This window comes from Myotis nattereri (assembly GCF_964212035.1).
Source record: "Myotis nattereri genome assembly, chromosome: 1".
NCBI classification, from domain to species: domain Eukaryota; kingdom Metazoa; phylum Chordata; class Mammalia; order Chiroptera; family Vespertilionidae; genus Myotis; species Myotis nattereri.
Window position 1 is genome coordinate 165,299,193 of NC_138075.1, and position 18,917 is coordinate 165,318,109.

Genomic DNA, 18,917 nt, shown 5'->3' on the forward strand with positions numbered 1-18,917 from the left:
GCACTTTTCTAATTATTTGCCTGCCATTATGAAAAGGGTGGTTTGGTGACAAGAAAACAAACAAACAGAAAACACTGAACAACATCATTGCTCAATGTTCATATACACAGAGATTTTCATTCTAACATTCTAAAAAATGTTTTCCTAAGAAAGTTGATAATCTGTTGAAGAATTCTTAGAGCCTGTATTCTTACTTCTCATCTTATCCTAGTTAAATATAATCCCACTCAGGTATAACCTCCCATTTGAAGTATGATTGCATAAACTCTTTTTGTGTGGATGGAATGTGTATGTGGTATATGTTGAAACATTAAGTGTATTAATTGTGATGCTCATTTATTTGTTTCTCTCTCTTTTAACTACATTTCTATAATAGGACTAATTAACTTATCTTAGCTCATCTGTTTCAACCTATTATCTCCCCAATTTATTGCATTTTCTAAAAGTCTTCATAGTATTTTGTTGGATACAGTATTGAAATAATAAATTGAATTGCAACACTTGAGAAATCTTAGATTGTAAGGTAAGGAAATCCTAACTCTAGATGAGAAAAACTAATTTAAATTATCAGTCTAAAAATCAAGGAAAAATTAAACATCTCGAATGTGAGGAGGTCCAGAGTGGCATCTATACAGACCACAGAAATAATAAGAACTGTCCCTCAGATGCCTCCAAAACTGTCACTGAGATCCTTTTATTTCTAGAAAGTAAGAAATATAATCAATTACAGCTTCTGAATTGTATATGTGAAAGTTAAGTTTAACTGATTTTTCTCAGATTTGATATGTTACCAATGGATAATTCTGGTTGTCTTGTCTCAGGTCAAAGGTCCATCCTGGGTGAGTCAGAAGAAGTAAAGAAAAGACTCATGAAAGATCATGGCTGAGACAAGCAAAGGGGAAATTCCAGGAAGAACAGGGCTGCTGTTGCACTTCCTGGAAAGACTGAGGCATTAGAGAAAAAATTATAATTGTTATGTAATTATACATTTAATATGGTACAGTACATAAACATAAATATTAAAAATAGGTTGGTTTAAAAACACTTAAATCAAATGTACAAATGATAAGGCACTAATGATATAAGTTTTAGAGGATTTTAAAAATATCCATAAATATACATTATAGCATATTTATTAAACAAGAAGCTAAATTTAAATTTTCAACTGAGACATTGAGATAAGGTAGATTTCTGATGCTTAATGAATTGTGAGATATAGCCAAAAAAATCAAAAGCAATATTTAAGAACTGTTCCCTGCCATTACCTGTTAGGGACAAAGCCCAGATTAAGGGAGAATTGGGAGGAGAATTGCAAAGATGTTGGAGAGAGGTGTTGTTATGTCCTACTCAGCCATAAGGGAAGGGTGGAAATTCAGATAAACAATGATCAGCTTTTGTAAAGTTTATCCTAAATATTGCATTATTTGTTGTTTATCTGAAGTTAAAATTTAATTTGGCATTTTGTATTTTATTGGTTAACTGTGGAGGAACTGCACCCTTTGATGCCAAAAGTACTACCCAGAGAGAATGCCCGCCCACCCGCCCCTGGGGACTTGCCTGACAGGCTAAGAAAGCCAGAATGGTAGCTGCTTTTTAGAAGACAGTACGAATTGTACATGAAAAAAACATGGGCCACACAGAAGTGATGCAAGAACAGAGCCCTCGATTCCTGTCCAAGAGACTGTGTGGGAATGGGTAGTTAGAAAACTGAAGGTGGATGATTGGGGGTCTGAGGGGCAAAGAGAAGTGAGGAAGCTGGGGCAGGGCAGTTATAGTGCAGATTGTATCGTCCACATCAGGGGTTGTTCATAGAGCCCCAGCAGCCAGTTTAGAAGGTTTACCTGAAAGCCACCATGAAGCCAAGATTTTATTTTCAACCTACACCACGCCCAAGGAGTATAAATATTTTTTTATTACACCAATGAATGCACATTTTATGTATTCCATTAGATTTCCCCAAAATCCAATAAAAGAAGGGCTAAATGCTTGAGGTGGGATTATCAAGCAGAATAAAGGGAACAAGCCAATCATGTTCCTTCACAAAAGAGGAGGCACCCTACTTGCTACCCAGCAATCCTGGTGGTGAGGGGTGGGGTAGTTAAGGATTGTGGGGAGAAGAGACCTGAAACTTTTCTTTTCAATATATCATGCAGATTTCTAAATAAATAATCCAGAGGGTGTGTGTGTGTGTGTGTGTGTGTGTGTGTGTGTGTGCGTGTGTGTTTGTGTGTGTAGTGAAGTGATCATATATCTTTTTTATTTTAATGAGTACAAGAAACATCTATGAATAAATTTTGAAAGGAATATGAGAGATAGTTTATAAAGTTGTGTTGATTATGTTACTTTATCAAGTTTATTCGACCAATCAGTTACATGTGTGTTTACTTTTTTTTTTTGTTAAGGATACAATAGCATTAGTTTATGAAGCATTCAAATAAAACAGTATAAGGATTTGACATTTTTTTTTTTTTTTGGAACTCATTACTTGAAAAAATCAACTTAAAGAAGAAAATAATAATTTTCTTTAATTCTTTTATTTTCATAACACATTTAATGCCATTTTTTAGGTTAGATGAAGTTTTATAAAGAATATGGAAGATGGTAAACAAGGGATAAATGGTGGCAGAGAGAGGCTTGACTTTGGATGGTAGGCACACAAGGCAATGTGCAGATGATGTATAATAGAGTTGTATGCTTGAAATCTATATCATTTTACTAACCAATGTCACCCCAATAAATTAAATAAAAAATGTTAAAGAGACCCAGGACTTGAAAAAAATAGGAATTCAATTATCAAATTTAAAAGAAATAGTAAAAAAAAAACACCACTGTTCTGTTGATAATTGTGTACAGAACATTTTTTTCTCCTTTTAGGTATCTAGAAAATATGTTTTCAATAAAACTAGGAATTGGTGACTTCATAATCAGAGAAACACAATAACAATATACATTGCACACTATTCACACTGATGGTTCTGGCGCTATTTCTAAAGGAATGTGTTTTCGAATGGCAGACTCTTTGGAAGACACTGTTGGTGAACTCCAACTAAAGTGTGTTTCTGTGCACCATCTCTTTCCTTAGCTTCTCTGTGCTTGGGTACAGCCAGTTTCAGAAAAGGCAGTGCATCTCAGACTTGACACATAGCTCAAAAATACAGTGTTAAGGAAAATGGGTTGTTTTAGGGCTGAGAAGGGGCACAACTACATAAGACAATGTATTATTTCATTGGAAATCTAGGCTCAGAAAGCCCCAATTCAATGAACTTTGAATGTGCCTCGATATTTCATACCATTTTAGTGTTGTTGTTTTTCAGATAAATCAGTACAATTTTGCAAGCAGGTCTACAGCTAAGTGAGAAAACATTTGTTAAGCAAGCAAACAAAAAAAACAACAACAGAAAAGCAGTATTCATGAAGTCAATATTTATTATATACTGAAAATATTTAAGATGATTATTTCATTATATGATATGGTGGTGAGCCTTTTGAGATTATTATAATCGGAATGTAATTATATATATTTAACTTTATTTGCAACATATTAATAGTACTTAGAGAAAAGTTTGAAGTTGGTAGAGTTCTTTGAAATCTTCTTATAAATATACTAAAATGATGGGTTCAGGTGTCCAAATTTATCATACTTAAAACGTGTTTTAAAAAAATATGAGTCTTGAATACTCAATGACTCCTTCAGCCCTCTGGTTCTCATTTCTGAATGAAGATGGATTTGAGCCACCATTAACCACACATGAAACGGGGAAATTTAGATTATCCATGTTTTTTTAAATTAGGAAAACTACTTTTAGATTGTGACACACAGTGTAAACAACTGCTGTTCTATTTGCCATCATGTCCAACCAAGGGGCAGCTGTCAAGATTATGTCAAACATTTGTTATAGCATTTACATCAAAGCAGTTCTCCTGCACACACCTCTACCCCATTTAAAATGAGGTCTTATCCCTGACTCATGTGGCTGGGTTGGGTGGGCAACCAAAAAGTTGCCCGTTTAATTTCTGGTTAGGGCACATGCCCAGATTGTGGGATGGATCCCTAGTAGGGGGCATCCAGAAGGCACTGATCAATGTTTTTCTCTCTCATTGATGTTTCTCTCTCTCCCTCTCCTTTCCTCAATCAGTAAAAAATCTTTTTAAAAATCAGGCACAATGTCAAGAAAAGCCTTTTGAGGCAATGGTCTTCCTCCAGGGGCTATTTCAATTCCAAGTTAAGAATTGCAGAAACATGCTTAAACAGACATCCTGGGCTGGTTAAGGCTCCTCTGTGATGTGTTCTAAGCCAAAATTCCAGTCTATGTTATATATAATTATAACAATTACACAGTACTTTAGATTTGAGAATACAGTTTATACAAAAGTATGGAAATATCATTTCCCTTTTAAAGCAATGTGGTGCACAATTTTTTTCTTATTAAGTGATTAAATTTAACCTAAGATATGGTACATGTTTTTAGACTCTTACAAGCATTTAGGGAAGAAGACTTTAATGTCCACGGAGACTGCCATGATATTAAGGTGATGGTGTAATTTCTTCAATTGTCCTCAGAAAATAACAGTAGCGATAGAAAATTCTTTCCTTTGTTTCTTGCTGGGGAGAACCAAAATGCCTCTCCCATAGTAGAGTCCCAGAGAGCTCTCCTTCTGTGAGAGACACCTTCTGGTTTATAGCACAGTAAGTAGGGCATATATTTGAAGATAGCAAATTATGGTAAGCTTTAAAAAAGGTAAATCAGTTGACTAATTTAACACTAACTGCCTGGAACACACTACATACTATTCCTGTTCAAGGCTAAAAGGATTTATTAATTCATCAACTATTGAAGTTAGTAGTAATGACTTTCTTCTAGATATGTGAATCGGTAGTTCCTATTTCACAATCCTGACAAAATAATTTTGAGTCACAGGTCCCCTGTCAAATGCAAAATATTGTTATTGTCTGAATGTGTTTTGCTTCTGCAATCATAGAATAACAGCCTGACTAATCTGGTAAAGGATTATAAATTTAAACTCATATTTTTGTAGATGAGGTAAGTGAGGCTTAGAGAGTACATGGCAAAGATACTAGAAATATGTAGATTTTCTTTAGTTTATTTTTCTAATTATGATTGCAAAAATAGAATATAATATTTCCAGTATTGATTTAGCACCAGTACAGTGACTATTTCAGTGAAACATGCCTGCCATTTATCCCTGGATTTTAATTTTCTGTAATACCGCCCCCTCCAAAAAAAAAAATACTCTACCTAATTTTTTATTGAAATAAGAACACTTGATTGCTAACCTTCTTTGAAGTGGATAGTAAACCATGTGATGACACATGTATTCTTTTTCCAGCTCTGAAAGTGGCTCATTTTTATGACATTGGGAAAGCTTTCTGATTTTTCTATACCTCAGATTTACTGAATCATATAATCAACTAATTGTCATGTTTCTATTTACTGAATATTAAATGTGCGCAGTATACTCTTTTAGATGCATCATATACTCTACTATAGTTATAACAACATTGCAAGTTAAGAATTCTAATCTTCATTATACAGATGAAAAAGCTGAAGGTAAGGGAAGATAAATGGCCTTCTAAGGTCAAAGAACCAATAAAGGGCAGTCCAGACTCCACTTGAACTCATGTCTTCCTGCTCCTAAAGCCCATGTTTTTCTCATTGTACTAGACTCCCCGCCCCCCCCCCCTCCCGACCACCATTTATACTAGGTACCATGATGATGAGTCACTATTTTCCAATTAGTAATATGTGCTTTGTGCTTTATTATTTTTATTCATTGCTCTATAGGAAGAACAACAGCAAATATAATTTACTTACTCTGTGTAAAAATGCTTTAAGTATCACTTAGAACTTAGGTTAGTATCATTTAGAATTTGAGTTAATGGCAGAAAAAAAGAAAAATAGAATTGTAAAACTAGTTTCCTCTTTGGTGAGCTTTATTTTGCTGGATTACAAACAAGGAATCATGAGCTGACTGGTGTTCAGTAAGGATTACATGTGAGGAAGGCATTGTGGCATATAAACACACTGGACATGGATTTACAGCCTGGGTCCTCACCTTGGCTCCTCACTGTCACCAGCAGGCTCATCCTCAGGGCATCACTTGAGCCTTAGTGTCCCCAAAGGGAGATGCTTGCTCATCGCACTGCAAAGGGTGATTATAAGGATCCAATATCTCTATATATAAAAGCCAAGCAATCCGAACAACTGGAACGACTGGAATGACCAGTCACTATGGCACACACTACAGCCGGCCGGCCAACCAGCCTGATGAGGGCATGTCCAGCTGGCCAACCTCCCATGGCCCCTCCCCCTGGCCCACCAACCCCAATCGGTCCCCATTGGGGCAGGCCAGCCAGACACACCCATGCATGAATTCATGCACCGGGCCTCTAGTTAATAATATGTGAGCAAGTATAACCTACACAGAAAGTGAAAGTGAGTAATAAACAATTTAGAGATTCAACTCTCAGTGACTGGGAGGAAAATTATTGGTGCACATTCATATACTGTAAGGATTATGTAAACTGATGTGTCCTTTACATGTATGAGTGAAGGTGATTTTTCTTCTTGGGTAGCCCATTAACTAGCTAGATTATTTTCTCACCCTGAAAACAGCTAAGGCACTGTTAATAAAAATCATTCCCATTCTCATGATGATGCTGGGTCAAGATTATAGAGTCTTGAATTTTGATCCAAGAGGTGTAGAACTGAAGCAGCTGGCAAATGACTCATTGTTTTCTGGCTTGTATCCTGAGGAATAAGGAATAAGCTTTTGTAGCCAGCATTTTTTAGAAAACGTGCTGGAGGAGAGAAAAATCTTTTTAAATTTCAGCATTGCAGAGCAAATTGAAAAGGGGGGACTAAAGAATCCAAAAAATTGATATTAAAATTCTATTGCAGTATTAAATACACAGGAGAGTTATTTTGGCCAACAGAATTCAGAAATGAAAGATGGCAATATAAATGGAACCAGAAGCCCTGGCCAGGTGGCTCATTGGTTGGAGCATTGTCAGGTACACCAAAGCGTTGCAGGTTAGATTCTCACAGTAAAGGGTATGCAGGAGGCATCCAATCAATGTTTCTCACATAGATGTCTCTCTCCTTCTCCTTACTTCTCTCTCTAAAAAGCAATAAAAATATTAACAATAACACACAAATATCTTCAGGTTAGGAATAAAAGAATGGAACTAGAAAGGAGATATAACTAGAGATCTGGCTAAAATGTCATGTTAATTCAAGAAAGGGGAAACAGAAAATCAATGTAAGTGTCAAAGTAAATACTATTTGTAGTTTACCGAATACATATTTATGTTTGCATTAATAATTGTCTAGTAAAAAGTATGTAGTTTATTCTACAACGTGTCTTCAGTTATAATTGACTAAGTATGAGGTTCTGGATTGAAATGAAATAAAATGTCATTAAAATAATCATATATACTAATTTTAGTCAAGGGTCTGGTACACATATCAAATTGTAAGTCTCTCATTACAGAATGATAATTTAATTACTATTTTATGTCTCATGTTAAGGAAGTGCTTTGAAAATTGTTAATATTGATCACATACAGTTATGAAGCATTCAAGTTATCCACAGTTAATCCTCACAACATCTCTTTTGTGGGAAGAGGGGGTTCAATTATTCAAGCCATTTACAGGTAAGGAGGCTGAGACCTGTGATTCTGTCACTCGCCAAGGCTCGCCTGACTGATAAGAAGCACACAAAGGATTTGAAGCAGACACTTTGACTTCAGAATGTGAGTTATTGGTACAACGTGGTTGGATTCCTCTCTGTTCCTCATCCGGCGCATGGAAAAGAGTGCGTGCAGATTTTTTGATGCACTTAAGAGTTCTGGGCAGAGTGCCAGGACTTTTGTTTGTGGCTACGCCTCCCTTCCCCTTATCCAGAAAGCTTCTTTCACTTTCTGCAGAGCTATTGATGAGAGAACATTGCCTTTGGTATTATAGCTGGGGAACGCTGAATAAGATATTCTTAGATATAAACTTGTGCTTTATCACTGAATGAAAATGATTGCAGCACAGCAGTCAAGTATGTGAGCGCTGTTTATGAGTCCTGCCGAGTATCAAGTCAAGTAATGATTTTTCATTTTCTGTAGGATTTCCATAGGAATAGGCCAGGGGAGGCACAGTGTGACTTTATCAGTCAACAAAGGATTGCCAGACAGAAACATCCTGAGTGTGTGTGTGTGTGCGTGTGCGCGCGCGCGCGCCAGCATTTATATGTTCACATATTACCTCCATAATTATGTGCCTTTTCTGAAATTTAAAATATATTGAGATTTGTATCAGGCCGCACGTTTCCTTACTAAATGCCTCCTCCTACTGCTGCCAAGGTAAAATGTAAAGTCATGTAATTTAGACATACTAATAAATTTCCTTAGAAGCCTGTTGATTTGTCCAGTGACCATAAAGACCCAGGTGGCTACTTTTAAAATATTGATACTCTTTTAGGATAGAAGTGAATTCCATAAGAGCCATTCATTCATCAAGAAATATTGTCAAAAGCCAAGGCTTCAATCTCAGACCGTCTGTTTTCCCCACTCTCTTTTCATAAGGCAGGAACCTGTCATGTATCTGCAGGGGATACGTTCCAGTTCCAAGACCACTAGCGGATGCTTGAAAATGCAGATAATACCAAACTCTCTCTCTCTCTCTCTCTCTCTCTCTCTCTCTCTCTCTCTCTCTCTCTGTATAATCATTTTTCTTAAACATATATGTCTATAATAAAGTTTAATTTATAAATTAGGCACAGTGAGAGATTAACAATGATAACGAAAATAAAATAGAACAATTATAGCATCATACTGTAATAAAAGTCATGTGAATGATGACTCTTTCTGTCTCTCCGTCTCTCTCTCTCTCATAACTGAGACAATTACTAGGTGAATAATGGTCAGGTGGCATATCCAGTGTGGATACACCGAACAAAAGGAAGGTTCATGTTCAAGACAGGATGGAGCCAGACATTGCGAGATTTCATCACAGTATTCAGAATGATGCACAATTTAAAACATATGAATTGTTGATTTCTGGAATTTTCCATTAAATATATTCAGACCTTTGTTGACCAGGAGTAACTGAAACCGCAGGAAGCAAAACTGCATTTAAGGGGGAACTGTGACAATTTTCTGATGTTATCTTCCCAGAAATTCTCCACCATGCCTGGCTATTAGTTCTCTTACTCCTTTCACAAGATACACATACATCAATCCTGTCCTGCTGCTCCCAAAGCCAAGGAAAAAGACTTTTCTTTTGGGATTTGTCATTAATAGACATAGGGACCAGACATGAAATTGATAAATGGGGCTAGGTTATTGCTCACTATAAACTGAGAGAGGCCAACACATTAAAAGAGTGACTCTAAGTTAGACTTAAGAGCTCTTTATACTAAGAGTATTATGCTGATAGTTTTACAAAAATGCCAATCTTTAATCCTTGCAATGACTGTTCTCCCAGATTTGCTTACGCCTATTTTCTTGTCAACCTGTTCTCAACTCAAAATTGGCTATATTATCACCACCCCAAATACCAGTCTCTCTTGATTACCCTGCTATATTTTCTTCATAACACATGTCACAATCTGAATATACCTTGATTATTTATTTGTTTAATTTGCCATTATTTCTCTCTCTTATGCAGAGTGACAAGACCAAGAGATCTTAATCAAAACTATTGTAATAGTTGTGTGAATTTAGCAAGTTACCTAGCATAACTAACCCTCTGTTTGTATATCTGAAAAATTCTAACCCTCTGTTTGTATATCTGAAAAATTAGGCTAATAATAACTTAATCATTGTTGGGAAGACTAAAAATGATAATGTGCATAAAGCTCTGAGCACTGACCAGCATATGTTAAGGATAACTTTCACTTCTCCATTTTTATTTTCGTAATCAAATCCAAACCTCTATAATTGCTTTTCTAAACCTCTGAAATAGCCTCCTGTCACTTTTTCCTGCAGCCTTCTCCCGTTTTTGGAGAAGGCATGCTTTCAAACATGAATGAAATATGATATGCCAGCTTAAAATAATGGTTTCACTCTTAGAATGAAACACAAACTCTTTACAATCATCTCGATAACCCTGTGTGTTCTGGTTACCTTTTGAACCTCATTTTATACTATCCTTTCTCTCCCATGCTGTTCTTCCCTATTGCTTATTGTTTAAAAAAGTAGAAAGTGAACAAAATGTTGAAAAAAATGAAGCATATCTCCTTACATAAAATTAATTTCTAGAAAAATAATTAACAATGAATTAATTTAACAGTAGATGCCAAGAGAGGGAGAACAACTGAATTGAAAGAAATGCCTGGGAAATACATCATGAAAGAAAAAAGAAATTAGAAATATGATAGAGCAGTGTAAGTTCAGTGCATAGAATGAGAAGCCCTAAATAGTTATCAGGACATTTGAAAAGTAAGAGAGTATAGGTTTGTTAATATTTCATGAGGCAATGACATAGAGTTTTAAAGATTGGAAGGGCATAAAAAGCCCTTAACAAACAAACAAACTCATGTTTATATGTGTTACACTGAAACTACAGAACCTGGGAGACAAAAGTAATGAAGTCACCAGAGAAAATAAATGGATTACTTTTAAAAAACTAACAGATGGAAAGAAAATATTTCATTTCCAACAGCAGATTCCAGAAGACAATGGAGTGATCATTCCGGAGTGACACATACATATGCAGAATTTTATTGAATTAACAAGTAATTATTTCAGTTTGTTCAGCGCAAGGACCTTGCCCACTTTGATCACTGCCTACTGACAGTGTATAGAATATATCATAAGAATTCCAAAGCTATTTTCTGAATGAATAAATAACTGGAAAAATGAATGAAAGAGCCCACAATTGTTATTGGTAGAAATAACAATAACAAGCAACTAGAGAAAACTCCATACTGTTCTCCCCAGTGGCTGCACCAGTCTGCATTCCCACCAGCAGTGCATGAGGGTTCCTTTTTCTCCACATCCTCGCCAGCACTTGTTCTTTGTTGATTTGTTGATGATGGCCATTCTGACAGGTGTGAGATGGTACCTCATTGTCGTTTTGATTTGCATTTCTCAGATGATTAGTGACTGAGTATGTTTTCATGTTTCTTGGCCTTTTTTATGTCTTCTTTCGAAAAGCATTTATTTAGGTCTGTTGCCCATTTTTTGATTGGGTTGTTTATCTTCCTTTTGTTAAGTTGTATGAGTTCCCTGTAAATGTTGGTGATTAAACCTTTATTGATGATAACATTGGCAAATATGTTCTCCCATGTAGTGGGCTTTCTTGTTGTTTTGTTGATGGTTTCTTTTGCTATACAGAAGCTTTTTATTTTGATGTAGTCCCATGTGTTTATTTTCTCTTTGGTTTCCATTGCCCTTCGAGCTGTATCAGTGAATAAATTCCTTCGGCATATGTCTGAGATTTTGCTGCCTCTGGATTCCTCTAGTATTTTTATGGTTTCCTGCCTTATGGTTAAGCCCTTTATCCATTTTGAGTTTATTTTTGTGTATGGTGTAAGTTGCTGATCTAGTTTCATTTTTTTGCATGTATCTGACCAATTTTCCCAACACCATTTATTGAAGAGACTGTCTTGACTCCATTGTATGTTTTTTCCTCCTTTGTCAAATATTAATTGAGCATAATGGCTTGGGTCAATTTCTGGGTTCTCTATTCTATTCCATTGATCTATATGTCTGTTCTTGTGCCAGTACCAGGCAGTTTTGAGAACAGTGGCTTTGTAATAGAGCTTGATATCTGGTATTGAGATCCCTCCTACTTTGTTCTTCTTTCTCAAGATTGCTGCAGCTATTCGGTGTCTTTTTTTATTTTTAATCCGGATGAATTTTTGGAGAGTTCATACTATGTCTGTTAAATATGCCATTGGTATTTTAATGGGGAGTGCATTGAACTGCCATTTGACCCAGTGATCCCACTTCTAGAAATATATCCCAAGAAGCTAGAAACACCAATCAGAAAGAATATATGCACCCCTATGTTCATAGTGGCACAATTCATCATAGCTAAGATTTGGAAACTGCTTAAGTGCCCATCAGAAGATGAGTGGATTAAAAAACTGTGGTACATCTACACAGTGGAATACTACACTGAGGTAAAAAAGAAGGAATTCTTACCATTTGCAACAGCATGGATGGAACTGGAGAGCATTATGCTAAGTGAAATAAGTCAGTAAGAGAAGGATAAATATCACATGATCTCACTCATTTATGGAAAATAATGAACAACATAAACTCATGAGTAAAAACAGATCCAGAGACAGAGTAATATCGATCAGACCCTCAAACCTCAGAGGGAAGTTAGGGGAGGGTGGCGATAAGGGCGAGAGATCAACCAAAGGATTTGTATGCATGCAAAGAAATCTAACCAATGGACACAGACCACAAGGTGATGAGGGCATGAGTGGGGGGCTGGGGGGCAATGGGGCGATAAGGACACATATGTAATACCTTAATCAATAAAAAATAAATTAATTAAAAAATAAAAAAACTTAAAGTAATGAAAACTGTAGTACTAAATCATAGTGTCCCTTAGTATTTAGAATATTCTTTATAATCTTTTGTTAAAATATATTTTTCAGAGTCGTATATAAAACTGGATATGAAAATGGTATATTTTAACACTGCTAAATCATGGGAATATAATGCTATTGCCTTTTATCTAATGATTACTGAAATATTATTAGTTATAAGCATTTAGTTTGAGGTGATAAAAAACATATTGATTGATTGTAGAATCTCTAAAGTCCTGAATGCTGTATCATACTCCATGTCACCTTAGATGTTCCCTTAATCTTTTTGATGTTCAATTTGAGTTATAATATATTATAATCTAAAGCAGCGGTTCTCAACCTGTGGGTCGCGATCCCTTTGGTGGTCGAACGACCCTTTCACAGGGGTCGTCTAAGACCATCCTACATATCAGATATTTACATTATGATTCATAACAGTAGCAACATTACAGTTATGAAGTAGCAACGAAAATAATTTTATGGTTGGGTCACAACATGAGGAACTGTATTTAAAGGGCCAGAAGGTTGAGAACCACTGATCTAAAGTATCTTTCAAACTAAAAAATGCTGTTTGCTTTTAAAGAAGCATCTCAGAAATATGCTAATTGCTATGCACTCTGCTCTGTGGATGTGATAGGAGAAGGCTGAGAAGGGAGAGGACTCATAAAGCAAAAGTTTTCTTTCAGAGAAGTTTATAATTTCTCAACCACATTTAAAACAATCAGTTTTGAAATGGCGATACTCAATGAATTGCTAAATAATTCTAGTTCAAGTCACAGTTCAGTGAGGACTGGAGTGGTTATGGGAAGTTTCAAGAGGAGATGACAGCCAGGATAACCCTCCTTCCCCCAGAAGATTCCTCTATTCTAATCCCTGCAATATCTGAGATGTTACCTCCCATGGCTGTGACAGTTCATTTGATATGTCAAGTTAGTGAGGACACAGTACCCAGGTATTTGGTCAAGCACCAGTCTAGATATTACTGTGAAGGCATTTTTTAGATGAAATTAATATGCAAATCAGTAGACTTTGAGTAAAGTCTATTAACCTCTATGAGTGGGTGGGCCTTATCTAATTAACTGAAGGTCTTAAGAGAAAAAAGACTGAGTTTCCTCAAGAAAGAAGGAATTCTGCTTTCAGACTGCCTTTGGATTCAAGGTGCAGCATCAACTCTTTCCCGGATCTGCAGCCTGCTGCCTGTACTGTGGGTTTAAGACTTGCCAGCCTCCAAAATTCTGTGACTCAATCCTACAATGAATTAGTCTTCCTCTCTTTCTCTCTCTCTCTCTACACACACACACACACCCTATTGGTTCTGTTTCTCTGAAGAACTCTGACTAATACAATGGTCAAAGGAACCTTGAAGATGTGACTCAGAACAGGGATCTTGGGCCTTGAGAGAGGGAGATTACTTTCAACTGTCCAGGTGGACCCAATCTAATCCCATGGATCCTCAAAATGAAGAACCTGGTTATGGCTGGAGGGTAGTGTGACGGAGGAAGAAGAGTCAGGGAGCTGTGGTGGGGCTGGCTTTGAAATTGGAGGACAGAGCATGACCCAAGGAATATGGTTGGGCTCTAGGCAAGGAAACAGATCTCCTCCAGAGCCTCCATAAAGGAACACAGTCCTGTTGATGACCTGATGTTAGTGCAGTGATCCATGCAGAACTTCTTACCCGAGGAATTGTGGGCAATACATACATGGCATTTTAAACCACTAACTGTGTGGTTATTTGTTAAACAGCAATAGGAAACTAATACTGAGGGAGTAGGATTTACAGACTCAGTAGGTCTTGAATAAGTGTTGTGAAGGCAGAATTGAAATGCCAGGCCTCAATATGAAGTATTCGTGCACGAAATGAAACTAGTTTATAGAGTGGCTTTATTTAGGCATCATCCTTCATATGGCTTCAGCTGATGTGCAAGCAGGCGCTACTTTAAGTCAGAACATAACACTGCTCGTGAAGCTGCCATGGGTACAGATGGGCAGGTGAATTTTGCCACTTAACTTTCTTGGACCCCAGTTGTCTAAAATTGCAAGTTTTTACATGTGACCGCGTATCATGATATTTAAGGCTGTGAGATATTTAAAGAGGTCGCTTGATCTAGGCCTCTGCCTCCATGCAGCCAGCTAGTGTCCTTCCCATGAACGAAGCACTGTAATGAGAGTCCCTATATGCCAAAGGTAGTCCCCCTAGTCACTGGCAGAGTAGACGCGAAAATTCAGCCCAATTCAGCACATTTATGTGAAAATGTTCAAAAACAGATTCACATTTACTGAATATATATGTTTAAAAGCTGATTTGGTGTCTGTTCCTCTATTGTAAAGCACTTTGAAATTCTACTTTAATATTTAAACAGCTCATCATACATACTGAGAACTTAGTCTTTGTAAGTAGAATTCCTAAATCCCCAAAAATGTGAAAAGCAGAAAAACTGCTTAAGTTCCATGACTGACTTCTATTCTTACCTGAATTTTTGGACCAATAGATCGCCTGTGATTTTTTACATTATATTTACTCTTTGCTTATCCAGGCATGGACATGATGGAAAATCATCTCTTCAATAAACCAGTTAAATGAACTAATCACGTATATCAATGTTTGTCAGTGTTATAAGAACAATCTTTAAAAGCAAAGGAATGACAACAATCCTAACCTTGCATATTGTGTTGAGAGAGGATGCCTAAAATATGCTAATGAAAGATTGCAATTACACTATGATTTTTGGCAGAACATGCTGATCTTAAGTATGATTATAAACACCATTATGTATTAGGTGCAATTTACTTTGTTTTGTCCATATGGTTTGAGGACCCATGAGATTATATATCACCTCGGCATGCAGCCAATAAAGTTTCGGGGCTAGTTGAAAAACTGAGCACATTGTCCTTAGAGACTTAGTGTTCTTAAGAATCCTATATAATAAAACCCTAATATGCAAATCGACCGAACGGCAGAATGACCGGTCACTATGATGTGCACTGACCACCATGGGGCAGATGATCAATGCAGGAGCTGCCCCCAGGTGGTCAGTCCACTCCCATAAGGGGGAACACTGCTCAGCCAGAAGCTGGCTGAGGGCTGGTGAGTGCAGCGGTGGTGGAGGGAGCCTCTCCTGCCTCTGCAGCAGTGCTAAAGACCCCTTGGGGGCTCCCTGACAGTAAGAGGGCACAGGCTGGGCTGAGGGACCCCCCCAAGTGCATGAATTTTCATGCACCAGGCCTCTAGTAAGAATATAATAATTCAAGAGTACCTCCTTCATAACTGTGTAATAAGATTCCAGGAGTCATTAAGCCCAGTTATAACACTAATACCTAGGCAATGTAGAGTGGTGAGAAGACCCATTCAGGTGTGGGTTTGAATTTATTTATCTCAATTCTTTTCTCTCTTCCTTGCTTTCTTGTTTCTTTCCTTTCTTCCATAAACATTTACAATGCTCCAGGATGTTATTAAGTTATAGTTATTAAACAGTTATTAATAACTAAAATAATTTCTGTGTTCAAAGACTACATAGTCTAGTCATATACTGTTGCTGGCTGTGTGACTTTCCTTAAGTTGCTCAACTTCTCTGAGCACCTAGTACTGAGTCTGGTATTGATTAACAGTGGACTAAAGGGAAATGTCTTTTTCTTTGATCGCAAATTATTTGCTGGGTTGAGCATGTACAACTTTTCTCCTACACTAATAGGTTTGAATGATGCTGTGACAGGGTTGGAGAGAATGAGCTTTCTTTACTGCTAGAGATTTTTCTTTTCTTGTAGAGGGAGCTCCTTTAGTGTAACATTCTGAGACTTTCTCCATATCATTATCCATTTATCTCCCAGTGAAGAGGAGAGACATACCTGATGGGTGAATTTAGAAGGAGAAGGTAGGGATAGGGACTGACTTCTCTCTCTCTCTCTCTCTCTCTCTCTCTCTCTCTCTCTCTCTCTCTCTCTCTCTCTCTCTCTCTCTCCATGTATCCTGTCTAGATCCCCCATGCTATAAGTTATCAAAGGCTGCACTCTATGATGGAAGTGTGCAGTGATCTCCTTTTGCTATTGTTATGACGGGTAAGTCAGTTTTATTGTAGCATTCATTATAAGAAATCCCACTTACCCTCCACTATAAGCCACATTTTTCACGGTCAGTAATAAGGATGATATTTCGGTGCCCCATCTGCCTTTCTCAATTGGTTCAGAATCCAGGTGGGGAAGAGCAGTGATATCTATTGTGTCACTGTAAATCCCATTAAATGATCATTATTGTATCCTTGGGACTCTTTCGCAGAAAATAATTTTTAAAAAAAATGCCACTTGAACCTAATGATTGCAGATGCTAGCATAATAGAAGCAGGCTGGGGTCTCATGCCTCTCTATTTTTCTCCATGAGAGAGTAACTGGTGCATGATACCTTTCTCCCAAAAGAGAGGTTTTAACAGATCATGATGAGGCTGCTCCTTTATGTTTCTACTTTTCTTATTTAAAAATTAATGGCTCAGTTCCAAAGGAGTTGTCTTCGTTTCCTACTAATTTTCGTAATTGCTGTTTTTAATGGTGCAATTGCATTTTGAATTTGTAGCATTTTTTAATTTGTTACACTTTGCTATGCCCTTGTGAGGTAGGGCATTTACATTTTGTAGGTTAAGAAACTGTCATGGAAAAGGAAGTGACTTGCCTAATGTCACACAGCAAAACCAAATTTGTTGGTGAATATGGAATTGGGCATAACTGGAACTCATCCATAAGTTCTTTCATGAAATTAACCTGGAGACTCATAAGTAGACATAGCTAAAACTTTTTAAAATGTAGAATAGTAAAATTGGCCTTTTGTTCTGCTTATTATATTGGGATCATTAATATAAAACTTGTTTTTTTCCTCAGGAGCCAGCCCTGACTGGGAGTTGTATCATTGCTTCCAGAAAACACTGAAGATTTTAAAATGCATTTGCTCTGACTAAAAGTGCTAAGCTATCATTACTTTTGAGTGTAACTAGTGCAAATATTTCTTTTGATTCTTGATGGCCCTGTTATACAGTTCAGGCCTACCTTTGGAGATATTATGAGTTTGGTTCTATACTACTGCAATAAACTGAGAATTGCAATAAACTGAGAATTGCAATAAAGCAAGGAGTGATCTTTTTGATGGTGGAGGATCTTGCCTTTGACTTGTAAAAAAAAAAAGTGCAACATCTGTGAAGCACAGTAAAGTAAAGAGCAATAAAATTATGTATGCCTATAATATGATGGAACCAGCTCAGAATAATTTGTGAGAACCAATTTTTAAAAAGTTTTTATTGTTGAAAGTATTACATATCTCCCCCTTTTTCCCCATGCACCCCTTCTAGCCTGCCCCCACCCCCTGTCCCAGGCCTTCACCTCACTATTGTCCACAGGTTATGCATATATACTTACAAGTTCTTTGGTTAATCTCTTCCCACTTACCCACCACTCCAGCCTTCCTCTGAGATTTGACAATCTGTTCCATGCTTCCATATATCTGGATCTATTTTGTTCAGTTTATTTTGTTCTGTAGATTCCACAGATGAGTGAAATCATGTGATACTTGTCTTTCTCTGACTGGCTTACTAGTATATCGCTTAGCATAAATTCCCATGTCCCTCCATGCAGGAGAGCTAATTTAAATTTTCAGGAATAGTTGAGCCATTTGTTAAACATAGCCATTGTTGAAATTTAAATTATATAAATTTAAAACATAAAACTATATTGAAAGCAAAACAAATATCATAGAAGGTTATAATTTTTAGCTATTTTAGTATGTGTTACTATTATATGTGCTTTAACAATTATATAGGCTATGGTACCTAAGTGGAAAAAATATTATACAATGATGTGCTACCGAATATCTCTTCCCAACTCTGCATTTAATGATTTCATATTAGTTTGAATTCAGTCATGGTGGAAATATTTACACAACCATTTTGTGACTGTCATAAAAACATTTTAGTAAATATCCTTCCAGTATTAAACAAAAACTATTAGTCAATTCAGAAGATGTTTTTTCACTGCATACGTGAATGAGCACAGTTCTCACAATGTCTTCATTATTTTACCCTCATCTTAATTATCATTCTAAACTAAAAAGTCAATCAATTTTTTTTTTCCAATTGAGCCCATAGTTTGGCTGTAGATATAAGAATTCAGCCAAAATCAATGAAATTATTCTGTGAGAAACTAATACTATAGTTGTGTTGTGTATTTTATTTTAATTTATAAATCATGATAATCCTCTTTTAGTATTATATAAACGGTTGGCCTTTGAACAATGCAGCAGTTGGGAGGCCTGACCTCTGCACAGTGTAAAACCCACATGTAACTTCTGACTCTCTAACTACAGTCATCCCTCAGTTCCAAGAGCCCCA